The following is a 6,683-nucleotide window of genomic DNA, read 5'->3' as shown; positions in this document are numbered from 1 at the left end:
CACATTGGGAAGTTAAAGTTCTGATGAGTTAGAATGACCATAAAAAATAAATTTAGTTCATAAGTTTATTGAATATGTAAAAGATGAAAAGTGATTTGCAAAATACATCAAAGGACAGCACAGTAAGGAGAAATAGGCAAGTCAGGGGTTACTGAGATTTTTAAGTACACTGTTCAGGGTAGGTCTCATTTAAAAAGTGACCTTTGACAAAAGATTGAACTGCATTTAAGAATACGGAATTAAGACTACATGGAGCTAACAGCTTTCTCAATAGACCAATATCATCAGTTGATTCAAACAAATAAATGGCCATGTTGTAAACCAAGCCCACTTCCAAAGCTGGTTGAGAGTCTGTTGACTTGAACTGCAAAATATGCATCATTCTCATTTTATTATGCTTCTAAATGTAAATGAGTTTGAGATTTATGCCACTGCATTTTAGCTCTATTTTTTTCTATTTTAGGAAAAGAGTGGAGTTCATGATGGGGCATGAGAATCACAGTTTCACCAGTGATTTCATTCTTTTAGGACGCTTTTCTTCTTCTCAATCAAGTCTAGCTTTCATCTCCTTTATATTCATCATTTTTATTATGACTATAACAGAAAACACAATCATGATCCTCCTTATCCTCAGGGACTCAAGACTCCATACTCCAATGTATTTCCTGCTCAGCCATCTGTCTTTCATGGACATCTTGCATATTTCCAACATTGTTCCCAAAATGGTCACTGACTTTCTGTCAGGCAGCAGAACTATTTCATTCGCAGGTTGTGGCTTCCAGATATTTCTATCCCTCACCCTCCTGGGTGGTGAGTGCCTTGTCCTGGCGGCAATGTCTTACGATCACTATGTAGCCATCTGTCACCCACCGCGCTATCCCATTCTTATGAATGACTATGTCCGTATTCTCATGGCTAGAGGGTCCTGGATTGTTGGGACCGTCAACTTCATAGTCCACACAGCTTATGCACTCCAGTTGCCCTTCTGTGGCCCAAGAGCCATTGATCACTTTTTCTGTGAAGTCCCTGCCATGTTGAAGTTGTCCTGTGTGGACACAACACTCTATGAATGAGGAGTTTATGTAAGTGGCTTAATTTTTCTTAATTTTTCTCCCTTCCTCCCTAATCCTTGCTTCTTATGTCCAAATTCTCCTTACTGTTCTTCAAATGAAATCATCAGAAGCACGGAAAAAGTCATTTTCTACCTGTTCTTTCCACATGATTGTGGTCACAATGTACTATGGGCCATTTATTTTCACATACATGAGACCCAAATCATACCACACTCTGGGCCAGGACAAATATTTGGCAATATTCTATACCATCCTCACACCCACACTGAACCCTATCATCTACAGTTTTAGGAATAAAGATGTTCTGAAGGCAATGAAAAATATGCTCAAAGTAACTTTCTCCATTAAAGATAGTACTAAAAATGCTTGAAGCATGTGTTTTCTATATCAATATTCAATGCTTAGAGATTATCCATTAGTCATATCTTTAGAAAGAAAATCAAAGTTTCTATCCCTCAAGAGTGGAAAGTGGATTTTTCCAAACCTCCAATGAAAATAAAAAAAAGTTTTACAGGTATTTGTTTTATAAATACATACATCCAGAAATGCACTGTTCCCTCCCATGAAAAATTCTAAGAACTTATAAAAATTGACTTTTATAATACAATCACGTTATATGGGATCTATCCATATAACTTTTCTATTTCATGAAACAGTAAAATTATAATTCCAAGGTTACAAGCAGCTATCAAAAATTCATAAAAATTATAGGCAAAATGGGTGCAGGTGTTCAAGAGGTAAAAATTCCAGTTATATGATACATAAGTTAAAAATAAGTAAGTCCTGTGGTGTAATTAATGTAGAGCATGGTGACTGTAGTTAACAATGGTCTGTTGTATATAAGAAAGTGGCTGAGAGTCATGATCCTGGAGTCCTAGGATCGAGTCCCGCATCAGGCTCCCTGCTCAGCAGGGGGTCTGCTTCTCCCTCTGACCCTCCCCCCTCTCATGCTCTCTCTATCTCATTCTCTCTCAAATGAATAAATAAAATCTTTAAAAAAAAAAAAAGAAAGTGGCTGAGAGTGTAGGTTTTAGTAGTTCTCATCATAACAAAATGAATTGTAGCTCTGTGTGGTGACAGATGATAACTAAACTTATTTTGATAATTATTTTATAATATATAGATATATCAAATTTTTATGCAGTACACCTAAGAACAGTAGAATTATATCAATTATACCTCAATAAAACAGAAACATAAACCAATGTATTTTAGTATTTAATAAATCATATATTATTATGTATTTTAATATACTAATACATTATGTAACTTATTTGATATACTCAATGCATTAAATATTATTTAGTAAGAATAACATTTATTAAGAGTTATTGAAGAACTAGCATTCAGTTTCTATTAATATGAGTTCTAAATCATGAAAACACTTCCCTTTGAAATCCACCATCCCTGTTTTCTTGCACAATGATGTAAACAAATATTGCATGTAAGAACCTCCATACATCAATTGCATCCCTGTCCTAGTTCTCCTGGATCTTTTTTGTATTGTGAATGTCTGAGTGAGAGGGCTACACCTCTGTACAGAGAAAGTGATGTAGAGGGGCCAAAAACAATCCAGCAGGCACAAGCAACTTCTGTTTTTGCCCCCTTTCAAACTTAACTGAGAGGGAATTTGGGAAACAAAATATCAGAACTACATTAAATCCCAAACCAGTACAACGACATGCATCAATCTGCCCTCACCTGGAAGTTTCGAAGAAAAAAACAAAACTTTTCAGAACTCCACTTGAAATATCCATTGTTCATTGAATAGTTTGTTTTGAAACCTTTGTTACTGAAGTGAGAAATATATATACATACACTTACATATATACATTAGTTGTGGTACAATGAAAGTACTCATCCTTTCTAGAAGCAAACACAAAATATTTAATGTGTGTATTAAAATTGTGTCTTGTTTTAGGTACACATATAGGGTTACATTTTGTAACATTTTTAGCATTTTATCCTAAAAATTAGTGCAAAGAAGAAAAATATTTTTTTATATTATATAAGTAGTTGCTTCCGTTTTAGAGGCATAGATATTTACAATTGTTAGATCTTCTTGTTGGATAGACCCGTTAAGTAGGATATAGTGTCCTTCCTCATCTCTTACAATCTTTGGTTTAAAATCTAATTTGTCTGATATAAGGATTGCCATACCAGCTTTCTTTTGGTGTCCATTAGCATTGGAAATGGCTTTCCACCCCCTCACTTTTGATCTGGGGGTGTCTTTGGGTCTAAAATGAGTCTCTTGCAGACAGCATATCGATGGGTCTTGTTTTTTAATCCAATCTGATAGCCTATGTCTTTTGATTGGGGCATTTAGCCCATTTACATTCAGGGTAACTACTGAAAGATAGGAATTTAGTGCCATTGTATTGCCTGTAAGGTGACTGTTACTGTATATTGTCTGTGTTCCTTTCTGGTCTATGTTGCTTTTAGGGTCTCTCTTTTCTTAGAGGACCCCTTTCAAGATTTCCTGTAGGGCTGGTTTTGTGTTTGCTAATTCCTTTAGTTTTTGTTTGTCCTGGAAGCTTTTTATCTCTCCTTCTATTTTCAATGACAGCCTAGCTGGATATAGTATTCGTGGCTGCATATTTTTCTCGTTTAGTGCTCTGAATATATCCTGCCAGTCCTTTCTGGCCTGCCAGGTCTCTGTGGATAGGTCTCTTGCCAATCTAATATTTCTACCATTGTAGGTTACAGACCTCTTGTTCCGAGCTGCCTTCAGGATTTTCTATCTTTGTCTCTGAGACTCATAAGTTTTACTATTAGATGTTGGGGTGTTGACCTATTTTTATTGATTTTGAAGGGGGTTCTCTGTGTCTCCTGGATTTTGATGCCTGTTTCCTTCCCCAAATTAGGGAAGTTCTCTGCTATAATTTGCTCCAATATACCTTCTGCCCCTCTCCCTCTTTGTTCTTCTTCTGGGATCCCAATTATTCTAGTATTGTTTCGTCTTATGGTATCACTTATCTCTCGAATTCTGCCCTCATGATCCAGTAGTTGGTTATCTCTCTTTTTCTCAGCTTCTTTATTTTCCAACATTTGGTCTTCTATATCACTAATTTTTTCTTCTGCCTCATTTATCCTAGCAGTTAGAGCTCCATTTTTGATTGTACCTCATTAATACCCTTTTTGATTTCGACTTGGTTAGATTTTAGTTCGTTTATTTCTCCAGAAAGGGTTTCTCTAATATCCCATGCTTTTTTTCAAGCCCAGCTAGTATCTTTAAAATCATGATTCTGAACTCTAGGTCCAACATCGTACTAATGTCTGTATTGAATAGGTGATTTTTTTCATCTTGTCATTTTGTGCAGAGCACAATAGATGAATGAGAGAACAAAATGCTAAGAGGGTAACAATGACCCCAGAAACATATACACTAAACAAATCAGAAAAGACCTGAAACTGGGGGAAAAGAAATGGAAAGAAAAAAAGAAAAGAAAAGAAAAAGATTAAAAAAAAAACAGGATATGATCAAATATGATCAGGCTTGTTCATAGATCAGTGCCACACACTAGATTTTGGGTGTATTTTGGTCTGTTAGAAGAAACTGCCTCCCAAAAGTTTAAAGAAAGAAAAACTGGGCGCCTGGGTGGCTCAGTTGGTTAAGCGACTGCCTTCGGCTCAGGTTATGATCCTGGAGTCCCGGGATCGAGTCCCGCATCGGGCTCCCTGCTCGGCGGAGAGCCTGCTTCTCCCTCTGACCCTCCCCCCTCTCATGTGCTCTCTCTCTCTCTCTCATTCTCTCTGTCTCAAATAAATAAATAAAAATTAAAAAAAAAGAAAGAAAGAAAAACTTACATATGTACAAAAATAAGGTTAAATATGATGAAGCAATGGAATATGACTGGAAAGATGAAAATTATAAAAGAATTGATAAGAAGTTGTTTGAAAAAAAAAGAAGAGGAAGAAAAAATAAAAAAGAGGGCGAGAATGTGATCAGGCAGGAGACTAGAACAAAGCCATACACTAGAGATTTAGGGTATATTTTGGTCTGTTAGAAGAAACTGTATTCCAAAACTTTAGAGAGAACAACATATATATATATATATATATATATATACCAAAAATAACGTATATATATTTGGTATATATATATATAAAAATAACGTATATATATTTGGTATATATATATATATATATACCAAAAATAACGTTAAAATACTATGAAGGGATAGAATATGACTCTTAAATGAAAAATATTTTTTTTTGAAAAAAGGGAATGATAAGTTGTTGGTTGAAAAAGGGGAAAAGAAAAACTTAAAAAAAAAAAAGCAAAAGAAAAAATAAAATTAAAAATATTCACTTTGAAAGACCAAAGAATCATGGGGAAAAAAAGCCATGAAATCCATGTGCTGTATTCCCCTAGTGCTGGAGATCTGCCATTCTCATTGATTGGTAAACTTGGTCATGGCTGGCTGATTTTTTTTTTAAGATTTTATTTATTTATTTGACAGAGAGAGACACAGTGAGAGAGGGAACACAAGCAGGAGGAGTGGGAGAGGGAGAAGCAGGCTTCCGGAGGTGCAGGGAACTTGATGTGGGACCCTGGGATCATGACCTGAGCCGAAGGCAGACGCCTAACGACTGAGCCACCCAGGTGCCCCTCGGCTGGCTGTTCTTGCTGATCTTTTGGTGAAGGGTCCTGTTGCCGAGGTTCTCAAATGTCTTTTCCCGAGGAGTAATCACCCTGCCCTTGCTGGGGGCAGCGCTAAGTAATCTGCTCGGGTTTGCTCTCAGGAGCTATTGTTCCCTGCAAGCTTTCTGTACAGCTTTGGAGACAGAGAGTGAAAATGGCGGCCTCCCAATCTCCGCCCCGAGGAGCCGAGAACTCAGGGCCCCACTCCTCAGTGAGCCCCCAGAAAAAAGCAGTCAATCACTCCCATCTCCCCAGTCTCTGGCTGCACCCCGTGATCACTCGGCCTGTGATGGAGCATATCTATCTCTGGCACATGATCCCGTGTGGAGTCTGCGACCCCAGCAGATTCCTGAGGTGGCTCCTGCACCGCTCCTCCCAGGGGAAGAAGGGGAGTCTCCCCGGATCTGCCACTTGTTGGGTCCCTCCTGGAGGAGCAGTGGCCCGACTGTGCCCCAGATCACAGTTTATGGCAACCCTGAGCTGAGAGCTGACTCCTCGGCTCTGTCTCTGCAGCCGGCTTCCCCGCTCTGCTACCTGGGAGCTCAGCCACACTCAGGCACCCCCAGGCTTTCTGTGACTCCGAGGGTCTTGAGACCACACTGTCCCACAAGGGTTCCACCCCCCCCGCTTAACCACTGCAGCAACGTCCCTCGGCGAAGCAGACTACTCAAAGTTCCAATTTTGTGCTCGGGTGCTCTATCACTTGCCAGAAGCGGATGATGGAGGCCCCCTCCCCCACCGTCTATCTACCCAAATATTACCTCGGATTCACTTCTCCACACGTCCTACCTCTTTTTCCCTCATGATAAGGAAAGCTAGCAGAAACTTTATTTAAACCACTTCTTGAGCTTCAACTTCTTTTGATAATATACTGGAGAAACTGAAAAACAAGTCCAAGCTGATACATATATACATAGCTTTTAATAATGTAAATACAACAGCCACATGTTAATCCACTCTGTACT

At 38.4% G+C, this 6,683-nt stretch overlaps 1 pseudogene; it reads left to right on the top strand.

Annotated features, from left to right (window-relative positions):
- The first annotated feature begins 479 nt into the window (after positions 1–479).
- LOC123325312 lies at positions 480–1,398 on the top strand (annotated as a pseudogene).
- The last annotated feature ends 5,285 nt before the right edge of the window (positions 1,399–6,683 follow it).

This window comes from Neomonachus schauinslandi, chromosome 7 (genome assembly GCF_002201575.2).
Source record: "Neomonachus schauinslandi chromosome 7, ASM220157v2, whole genome shotgun sequence".
Lineage (NCBI taxonomy): Eukaryota > Metazoa > Chordata > Mammalia > Carnivora > Phocidae > Neomonachus > Neomonachus schauinslandi.
The sequence above is the reverse complement of the archived record's forward strand: the minus strand, read 5'-3'. Positions and strand labels throughout refer to the sequence as shown.